A 10,423-nucleotide genomic window follows, 5' to 3' on the forward strand; every position below is an offset into this window, starting at 1 on the left:
CTAATAATGCAATTGTGATTTTAAGAATTTCTTCTGCATAAGAAATGAACCAGTCCTCAGGGTTTTAATTCCAACTTTTCAATCTTTCCTAATTTTTCCTCCTTTTGGCCCTGCTGTGGCATTCCTTCAATCTGCCTATTCTGTGTCATAACTTGGAAGAAAAACAAGTCCCAAATTGAAGCTGTGCTAAAAGATGGATCATTCAATTATAGAATTTCAAAACATAAGGCCTTGTCATTGAACCAGAATCTATTGCATACTGCAAATTGTCAATGTCGTTGAATGAATGCTATTCATAATTTACTTGGTTTCTTAATTGTCATGACTGAAAATGAAATCCTGTTCCACGTTTTTGCTGTGCATGGAATACAACTCAACTCAATGTTGTTTCGCTAAGTTAACCACTTGAAATGTTCGATTGGTTCTTATGTGTTCCCTGCATTTCACGAGGAAAGCTTGTGGCGCTGTGGCTTAGTTGGTTAAAGCGCCTGTCTTGTAAACAGGAGATCCTGAGTTCGAATCTCAGTAGTGCCTTGTTTTCATCATCTCAGAAACAAACTTCCTATCTTAAAAATGGGAATTCCATTGACGTACAACCTCAAACTTACCATGGCTACGTCTCTACTGATAGTGCAATTGTGAAATTTAGAGTTTCTTCTGCATAAGAAATGAACCAGTGCTCAGGGTTTTAATACATGTGGTAAGTACGTAGCGCTGTGGCTTAGTTGTCTAAAGTGCCTGTCTTGTAAACAGGAGACCCTGAGTTCAAATCTCAGCAGTGCCTTGTCTTCATCATCTCAGAAACAAACTTCCTAGCTAAGAAATGGGAATTTCAATGACGTATAACTCAAATTTTCCTTGGCTACGTCTCTACTAATAATGCAATTGTGATTTTAAAAATTTCTTCTGCATAAGAAATGAACCAGTCCTCAGGGTTTTAATTCCAACTTTTCAATCTTTCCTAATTTTTCCTCCTTTTGGCCCTGCTGTGGCATTCCTTCAATCTGCCTATTCTGTGTCATAACTTGGAAGAAAAACAAGTCCCAAATTGAAGCTGTGCTAAAAGATGGATCATTCAATTATAGAATTTCAAAACATAAGGCCTTGTCATTGAACCAGAATCTATTGCATACTGCAAATTGTCAATGTCGTTGAATGAATGCTATTCATAATTTACTTGGTTTCTTAATTGTCATGACTGAAAATGAAATCCTGTTCCACGTTTTTGCTGTGCATGGAATACAACTCAACTCAATGTTGTTTCGCTAAGTTAACCACTTGAAATGTTCGATTGGTTCTTATGTGTTCCCTGCATTTCACGTGGAAAGCTTGTGGCGCTGTGGCTTAGTTGGTTAAAGCGCCTGTCTTGTAAACAGGAGATCCTGAGTTCGAATCTCAGCAGTGCCTTGTTTTCATCATCTCTTTAACAAACTTCCTATCTTAAAAATGGGAATTCCATTGACGTACAACCTCAAACTTACCATGGCTACGTCTCTACTGATAGTGCAATTGTGAAATTTAGAGTTTCTTCTGCATAAGAAATGAACCAGTGCTCAGGGTTTTAATACATGTGGTAAGTTCGTAGCGCTGTGGCTTAGTTGTCTAAAGTGCCTGTCTTGTAAACAGGAGACCTTGAGTTCAAATCTCAGCAGTGCCTTGTCTTCATCATCTCAGAAACAAACTTCCTAGCTAAGAAATGGGAATTTCAATGACGTATAACTCAAATTTTCCGTGGCTACGTCTCTACTAATAATGCAATTGTGATTTTAAGAATTTCTTCTGCATAAGAAATGAACCAGTCCTCAGGGTTTTAATTCCAACTTTTCAATCTTTCCTAATTTTTCCTCCTTTTGGCCCTGCTGTGGCATTCCTTCAATCTGCCTACTCTGTGTCATAACTTGGAAGAAAAACAAGTCCCAAATTGAAGCTGTGCTAAAAGATGGATCATTCAATTATAGAATTTCAAAACATAAGGCCTTGTCATTGAACCAGAATCTATTGCATACTGCAAATTGTCAATGTCGTTGAATGAATGCTATTCATAATTTACTTGGTTTCTTAATTGTCATGACTGAAAATGAAATCCTGTTCCACGTTTTTGCTGTGCATGGAATACAACTCAACTCAATGTTGTTTCGCTAAGTTAACCACTTGAAATGTTCGATTGGTTCTTATGTGTTCCCTGCATTTCACGTGGAAAGCTTGTGGCGCTGTGGCTTAGTTGGTTAAAGCGCCTGTCTTGTAAACAGGAGATCCTGAGTTCGAATCTCAGCAGTGCCTTGTTTTCATCATCTCTTTAACAAACTTCCTATCTTAAAAATGGGAATTCCATTGACGTACAACCTCAAACTTACCATGGCTACGTCTCTACTGATAGTGCAATTGTGAAATTTAGAGTTTCTTCTGCATAAGAAATGAACCAGTGCTCAGGGTTTTAATACATGTGGTAAGTACGTAGCGCTGTGGCTTAGTTGTCTAAAGTGCCTGTCTTGTAAACAGGAGACCCTGAGTTCAAATCTCAGCAGTGCCTTGTTTTCATCATCTCAGAAACAAACTTCCTAGCTAAGAAATGGGAATTTCAATGATGTATAACTCAAATTTTCCTTGGCTACGTCTCTACTAATAATGCAATTGTGATTTTAAGAATTTCTTCTGCATAAGAAATGAACCAGTCCTCAGGGTTTTAATTCCAACTTTTCAATCTTTCCTAATTTTTCCTCCTTTTGGCCCTGCTGTGGCATTCCTTCAATCTGCCTATTCTGTGTCATAACTTGGAAGAAAAACAAGTCCCAAATTGAAGCTGTGCTAAAAGATGGATCATTCAATTATAGAATTTCAAAACATAAGGCCTTGTCATTGAACCAGAATCTATTGCATACTGCAAATTGTCAATGTCGTTGAATGAATGCTATTCATAATTTACTTGGTTTCTTAATTGTCATGACTGAAAATGAAATCCTGTTCCACGTTTTTGCTGTGCATGGAATACAACTCAACTCAATGTTGTTTCGCTAAGTTAACCACTTGAAATGTTCGATTGGTTCTTATGTGTTCCCTGCATTTCACGTGGAAAGCTTGTGGCGCTGTGGCTTAGTTGGTTAAAGCGCCTGTCTTGTAAACAGGAGATCCTGAGTTCGAATCTCAGCAGTGCCTTGTTTTCATCATCTCTTTAACAAACTTCCTATCTTAAAAATGGGAATTCCATTGACGTACAACCTCAAACTTACCATGGCTACGTCTCTACTGATAGTGCAATTGTGAAATTTAGAGTTTCTTCTGCATAAGAAATGAACCAGTGCTCAGGGTTTTAATACATGTGGTAAGTTCGTAGCGCTGTGGCTTAGTTGTCTAAAGTGCCTGTCTTGTAAACAGGAGACCTTGAGTTCAAATCTCAGCAGTGCCTTGTCTTCATCATCTCAGAAACAAACTTCCTAGCTAAGAAATGGGAATTTCAATGACGTATAACTCAAATTTTCCGTGGCTACGTCTCTACTAATAATGCAATTGTGATTTTAAGAATTTCTTCTGCATAAGAAATGAACCAGTCCTCAGGGTTTTAATTCCAACTTTTCAATCTTTCCTAATTTTTCCTCCTTTTGGCCCTGCTGTGGCATTCCTTCAATCTGCCTACTCTGTGTCATAACTTGGAAGAAAAACAAGTCCCAAATTGAAGCTGTGCTAAAAGATGGATCATTCAATTATAGAATTTCAAAACATAAGGCCTTGTCATTGAACCAGAATCTATTGCATACTGCAAATTGTCAATGTCGTTGAATGAATGCTATTCATAATTTACTTGGTTTCTTAATTGTCATGACTGAAAATGAAATCCTGTTCCACGTTTTTGCTGTGCATGGAATACAACTCAACTCAATGTTGTTTCGCTAAGTTAACCACTTGAAATGTTCGATTGGTTCTTATGTGTTCCCTGCATTTCACGTGGAAAGCTTGTGGCGCTGTGGCTTAGTTGGTTAAAGCGCCTGTCTTGTAAACAGGAGATCCTGAGTTCGAATCTCAGCAGTGCCTTGTTTTCATCATCTCTTTAACAAACTTCCTATCTTAAAAATGGGAATTCCATTGACGTACAACCTCAAACTTACCATGGCTACGTCTCTACTGATAGTGCAATTGTGAAATTTAGAGTTTCTTCTGCATAAGAAATGAACCAGTGCTCAGGGTTTTAATACATGTGGTAAGTACGTAGCGCTGTGGCTTAGTTGTCTAAAGTGCCTGTCTTGTAAACAGGAGACCCTGAGTTCAAATCTCAGCAGTGCCTTGTTTTCATCATCTCAGAAACAAACTTCCTAGCTAAGAAATGGGAATTTCAATGATGTATAACTCAAATTTTCCTTGGCTACGTCTCTACTAATAATGCAATTGTGATTTTAAGAATTTCTTCTGCATAAGAAATGAACCAGTCCTCAGGGTTTTAATTCCAACTTTTCAATCTTTCCTAATTTTTCCTCCTTTTGGCCCTGCTGTGGCATTCCTTCAATCTGCCTATTCTGTGTCATAACTTGGAAGAAAAACAAGTCCCAAATTGAAGCTGTGCTAAAAGATGGATCATTCAATTATAGAATTTCAAAACATAAGGCCTTGTCATTGAACCAGAATCTATTGCATACTGCAAATTGTCAATGTCGTTGAATGAATGCTATTCATAATTTACTTGGTTTCTTAATTGTCATGACTGAAAATGAAATCCTGTTCCACGTTTTTGCTGTGCATGGAATACAACTCAACTCAATGTTGTTTCGCTAAGTTAACCACTTGAAATGTTCGATTGGTTCTTATGTGTTCCCTGCATTTCACGTGGAAAGCTTGTGGCGCTGTGGCTTAGTTGGTTAAAGCGCCTGTCTTGTAAACAGGAGATCCTGAGTTCGAATCTCAGCAGTGCCTTGTTTTCATCATCTCTTTAACAAACTTCCTATCTTAAAAATGGGAATTCCATTGACGTACAACCTCAAACTTACCATGGCTACGTCTCTACTGATAGTGCAATTGTGAAATTTAGAGTTTCTTCTGCATAAGAAATGAACCAGTGCTCAGGGTTTTAATACATGTGGTAAGTACGTAGCGCTGTGGCTTAGTTGTCTAAAGTGCCTGTCTTGTAAACAGGAGACCCTGAGTTCAAATCTCAGCAGTGCCTTGTTTTCATCATCTCAGAAACAAACTTCCTAGCTAAGAAATGGGAATTTCAATGACGTATAACACAAATTTTCCGTGGCTACGTCTCTACTAATAATGCAATTGTGATTTTAAGAATTTCTTCTGCATAAGAAATGAACCAGTCCTCAGGGTTTTAATTCCAACTTTTCAATCTTTCCTAATTTTTCCTCCTTTTGGCCCTGCTGTGGCATTCCTTCAATCTGCCTATTCTGTGTCATAACTTGGAAGAAAAACAAGTCCCAAATTGAAGCTGTGCTAAAAGATGGATCATTCAATTATAGAATTTCAAAACATAAGGCCTTGTCATTGAACCAGAATCTATTGCATACTGCAAATTGTCAATGTCGTTGAATGAATGCTATTCATAATTTACTTGGTTTCTTAATTGTCATGACTGAAAATGAAATCCTGTTCCACGTTTTTGCTGTGCATGGAATACAACTCAACTCAATGTTGTTTCGCTAAGTTAACCACTTGAAATGGTCGATTGGTTCTTATGTGTTCCCTGCATTTCATATGGAAAGCTTGTGGTGCTGTGGCTTAGTTGGTTAAAGCGCCTGTATTGTAAACAGGAGATCCTGAGTTCGAATCTCAGTAGTGCCTTGTTTTCATCATCTCAGAAACAAACTTCCTATCTTAAAAATGGGAATTCCATTGACGTACAACCTCAAACTTACCATGGCTACGTCTCTACTGATAGTGCAATTGTGAAATTTAGAGTTTCTTCTGCATAAGAAATGAACCAGTTCTCAGGGTTTTAATACATGTGGTAAGTACGTAGCGCTGTGGCTTAGTTGTCTAAAGTGCCTGTCTTGTAAACAGGAGACCCTGAGTTCAAATCTCAGCAGTGCCTTGTCTTCATCATCTCAGAAACAAACTTCCTAGCTAAGAAATGGGAATTTCAATGACGTATAACTCAAATTTTCCGTGGCTACGTCTCTACTAATAATGCAATTGTGATTTTGAAAATTTCTTCTGCATAAGAAATGAACCAGTCCTCAGGGTTTTAATTCCAACTTTTCAATCTTTCCTAATTTTTCCTCCTTTTGGCCCTGCTGTGGCATTCCTTCAATCTGCCTATTCTGTGTCATAACTTGGAAGAAAAACAAGTCCCAAATTGAAGCTGTGCTAAAAGATGGATCATTCAATTATAGAATTTCAAAACATAAGGCCTTGTCATTGAACCAGAATCTATTGCATACTGCAAATTGTCAATGTCGTTGAATGAATGCTATTCATAATTTACTTGGTTTCTTAATTGTCATGACTGAAAATGAAATCCTGTTCCACGTTTTTGCTGTGCATGGAATACAACTCAACTCAATGTTGTTTCGCTAAGTTAACCACTTGAAATGTTCGATTGGTTCTTATGTGTTCCCTGCATTTCACGAGGAAAGCTTGTGGCGCTGTGGCTTAGTTGGTTAAAGCGCCTGTCTTGTAAACAGGAGATCCTGAGTTCGAATCTCAGTAGTGCCTTGTTTTCATCATCTCAGAAACAAACTTCCTATCTTAAAAATGGGAATTCCATTGACGTACAACCTCAAACTTACCATGGCTACGTCTCTACTGATAGTGCAATTGTGAAATTTAGAGTTTCTTCTGCATAAGAAATGAACCAGTGCTCAGGGTTTTAATACATGTGGTAAGTACGTAGCGCTGTGGCTTAGTTGTCTAAAGTGCCTGTCTTGTAAACAGGAGACCCTGAGTTCAAATCTCAGCAGTGCCTTGTCTTCATCATCTCAGAAACAAACTTCCTAGCTAAGAAATGGGAATTTCAATGACGTATAACTCAAATTTTCCTTGGCTACGTCTCTACTAATAATGCAATTGTGATTTTAAGAATTTCTTCTGCATAAGAAATGAACCAGTCCTCAGGGTTTTAATTCCAACTTTTCAATCTTTCCTAATTTTTCCTCCTTTTGGCCCTGCTGTGGCATTCCTTCAATCTGCCTATTCTGTGTCATAACTTGGAAGAAAAACAAGTCCCAAATTGAAGCTGTGCTAAAAGATGGATCATTCAATTATAGAATTTCAAAACATAAGGCCTTGTCATTGAACCAGAATCTATTGCATACTGCAAATTGTCAATGTCGTTGAATGAATGCTATTCATAATTTACTTGGTTTCTTAATTGTCATGACTGAAAATGAAATCCTGTTCCACGTTTTTGCTGTGCATGGAATACAACTCAACTCAATGTTGTTTCGCTAAGTTAACCACTTGAAATGTTCGATTGGTTCTTATGTGTTCCCTGCATTTCACGAGGAAAGCTTGTGGCGCTGTGGCTTAGTTGGTTAAAGCGCCTGTCTTGTAAACAGGAGATCCTGAGTTCGAATCTCAGTAGTGCCTTGTTTTCATCATCTCAGAAACAAACTTCCTATCTTAAAACTGGGAATTCCATTGACGTACAACGTCAAACTTACCATGGCTACGTCTCTACTGATAGTGCAATTGTGAAATTTAGAGTTTCTTCTGCATAAGAAATGAACCAGTGCTCAGGGTTTTAATACATGTGGTAAGTACGTAGCGCTGTGGCTTAGTTGTCTAAAGTGCCTGTCTTGTAAACAGGAGACCCTGAGTTCAAATCTCAGCAGTGCCTTGTCTTCATCATCTCAGAAACAAACTTCCTAGCTAAGAAATGGGAATTTCAATGACGTATAACTCAAATTTTCCTTGGCTACGTCTCTACTAATAATGCAATTGTGATTTTAAAAATTTCTTCTGCATAAGAAATGAACCAGTCCTCAGGGTTTTAATTCCAACTTTTCAATCTTTCCTAATTTTTCCTCCTTTTGGCCCTGCTGTGGCATTCCTTCAATCTGCCTATTCTGTGTCATAACTTGGAAGAAAAACAAGTCCCAAATTGAAGCTGTGCTAAAAGATGGATCATTCAATTATAGAATTTCAAAACATAAGGCCTTGTCATTGAACCAGAATCTATTGCATACTGCAAATTGTCAATGTCGTTGAATGAATGCTATTCATAATTTACTTGGTTTCTTAATTGTCATGACTGAAAATGAAATCCTGTTCCACGTTTTTGCTGTGCATGGAATACAACTCAACTCAATGTTGTTTCGCTAAGTTAACCACTTGAAATGTTCGATTGGTTCTTATGTGTTCCCTGCATTTCACGAGGAAAGCTTGTGGCGCTGTGGCTTAGTTGGTTAAAGCGCCTGTCTTGTAAACAGGAGATCCTGAGTTCGAATCTCAGTAGTGCCTTGTTTTCATCATCTCAGAAACAAACTTCCTATCTTAAAAATGGGAATTCCATTGACGTACAACCTCAAACTTACCATGGCTACGTCTCTACTGATAGTGCAATTGTGAAATTTAGAGTTTCTTCTGCATAAGAAATGAACCAGTGCTCAGCGTTTTAATACATGTGGTAAGTACGTAGCGCTGTGGCTTAGTTGTCTAAAGTGCCTGTCTTGTAAACAGGAGACCTTGAGTTCAAATCTCAGCAGTGCCTTGTCTTCATCATCTCAGAAACAAACTTCCTAGCTAAGAAATGGGAATTTCAATGACGTATAACTCAAATTTTCCGTGGCTACGTCTCTACTAATAATGCAATTGTGATTTTAAGAATTTCTTCTGCATAAGAAATGAACCAGTCCTCAGGGTTTTAATTCCAACTTTTCAATCTTTCCTAATTTTTCCTCCTTTTGGCCCTGCTGTGGCATTCCTTCAATCTGCCTATTCTGTGTCATAACTTGGAAGAAAAACAAGTCCCAAATTGAAGCTGTGCTAAAAGATGGATCATTCAATTATAGAATTTCAAAACATAAGGCCTTGTCATTGAACCAGAATCTATTGCATACTGCAAATTGTCAATGTCGTTGAATGAATGCTATTCATAATTTACTTGGTTTCTTAATTGTCATGACTGAAAATGAAATCCTGTTCCACGTTTTTGCTGTGCATGGAATACAACTCAACTCAATGTTGTTTCGCTAAGTTAACCACTTGAAATGGTCGATTGGTTCTTATGTGTTCCCTGCATTTCATATGGAAAGCTTGTGGTGCTGTGGCTTAGTTGGTTAAAGCGCCTGTATTGTAAACAGGAGATCCTGAGTTCGAATCTCAGTAGTGCCTTGTTTTCATCATCTCAGAAACAAACTTCCTATCTTAAAAATGGGAATTCCATTGACGTACAACCTCAAACTTACCATGGCTACGTCTCTACTGATAGTGCAATTGTGAAATTTAGAGTTTCTTCTGCATAAGAAATGAACCAGTGCTCAGGGTTTTAATACATGTGGTAAGTACGTAGCGCTGTGGCTTAGTTGTCTAAAGTGCCTGTCTTGTAAACAGGAGACCCTGAGTTCAAATCTCAGCAGTGCCTTGTTTTCATCATCTCAGAAACAAACTTCCTAGCTAAGAAATGGGAATTTCAATGATGTATAACTCAAATTTTCCTTGGCTACGTCTCTACTAATAATGCAATTGTGATTTTAAGAATTTCTTCTGCATAAGAAATGAACCAGTCCTCAGGGTTTTAATTCCAACTTTTCAATCTTTCCTAATTTTTCCTCCTTTTGGCCCTGCTGTGGCATTCCTTCAATCTGCCTATTCTGTGTCATAACTTGGAAGAAAAACAAGTCCCAAATTGAAGCTGTGCTAAAAGATGGATCATTCAATTATAGAATTTCAAAACATAAGGCCTTGTCATTGAACCAGAATCTATTGCATACTGCAAATTGTCAATGTCGTTGAATGAATGCTATTCATAATTTACTTGGTTTCTTAATTGTCATGACTGAAAATGAAATCCTGTTCCACGTTTTTGCTGTGCATGGAATACAACTCAACTCAATGTTGTTTCGCTAAGTTAACCACTTGAAATGTTCGATTGGTTCTTATGTGTTCCCTGCATTTCACGTGGAAAGCTTGTGGCGCTGTGGCTTAGTTGGTTAAAGCGCCTGTCTTGTAAACAGGAGATCCTGAGTTCGAATCTCAGCAGTGCCTTGTTTTCATCATCTCTTTAACAAACTTCCTATCTTAAAAATGGGAATTCCATTGACGTACATCCTCAAACTTACCATGGCTACGTCTCTACTGATAGTGCAATTGTGAAATTTAGAGTTTCTTCTGCATAAGAAATGAACCAGTGCTCAGGGTTTTAATACATGTGGTAAGTACGTAGCGCTGTGGCTTAGTTGTCTAAAGTGCCTGTCTTGTAAACAGGAGACCCTGAGTTCAAATCTCAGCAGTGCCTTGTTTTCATCATCTCAGAAACAAACTTCCTAGCTAA

General features: G+C 37.9%; 6 non-coding genes across 6 annotated transcripts; all 6 read left to right on the forward strand.

Annotated features, from left to right (window-relative positions):
• Positions 1-1,333: 1,333 nt before the first annotated feature.
• TRNAT-UGU (transfer RNA threonine (anticodon UGU)) lies at positions 1,334-1,407 on the forward strand. The gene has a single exon. It is a non-coding gene; the product is annotated as a tRNA-Thr (tRNA).
• Positions 1,408-2,206: 799 nt separating this feature from the next.
• TRNAT-UGU (transfer RNA threonine (anticodon UGU)) lies at positions 2,207-2,280 on the forward strand. Its single transcript has one exon. It is a non-coding gene; the product is annotated as a tRNA-Thr (tRNA).
• Positions 2,281-3,079: 799 nt separating this feature from the next.
• TRNAT-UGU (transfer RNA threonine (anticodon UGU)) lies at positions 3,080-3,153 on the forward strand. Its single transcript has one exon. It is a non-coding gene; the product is annotated as a tRNA-Thr (tRNA).
• A 799-nt stretch (positions 3,154-3,952) lies between these two features.
• On the forward strand, positions 3,953-4,026 carry TRNAT-UGU (transfer RNA threonine (anticodon UGU)). Its single transcript has one exon. It is a non-coding gene; the product is annotated as a tRNA-Thr (tRNA).
• Positions 4,027-4,825: 799 nt separating this feature from the next.
• Positions 4,826-4,899, forward strand: TRNAT-UGU (transfer RNA threonine (anticodon UGU)). Its single transcript has one exon. It is a non-coding gene; the product is annotated as a tRNA-Thr (tRNA).
• A 5,164-nt stretch (positions 4,900-10,063) lies between these two features.
• Positions 10,064-10,137, forward strand: TRNAT-UGU (transfer RNA threonine (anticodon UGU)). Its single transcript has one exon. It is a non-coding gene; the product is annotated as a tRNA-Thr (tRNA).
• The last annotated feature ends 286 nt before the right edge of the window (positions 10,138-10,423 follow it).

This window comes from Ranitomeya imitator, chromosome 7, assembly GCF_032444005.1.
Source record: "Ranitomeya imitator isolate aRanImi1 chromosome 7, aRanImi1.pri, whole genome shotgun sequence".
NCBI classification, from domain to species: Eukaryota; Metazoa; Chordata; class Amphibia; order Anura; family Dendrobatidae; genus Ranitomeya; species Ranitomeya imitator.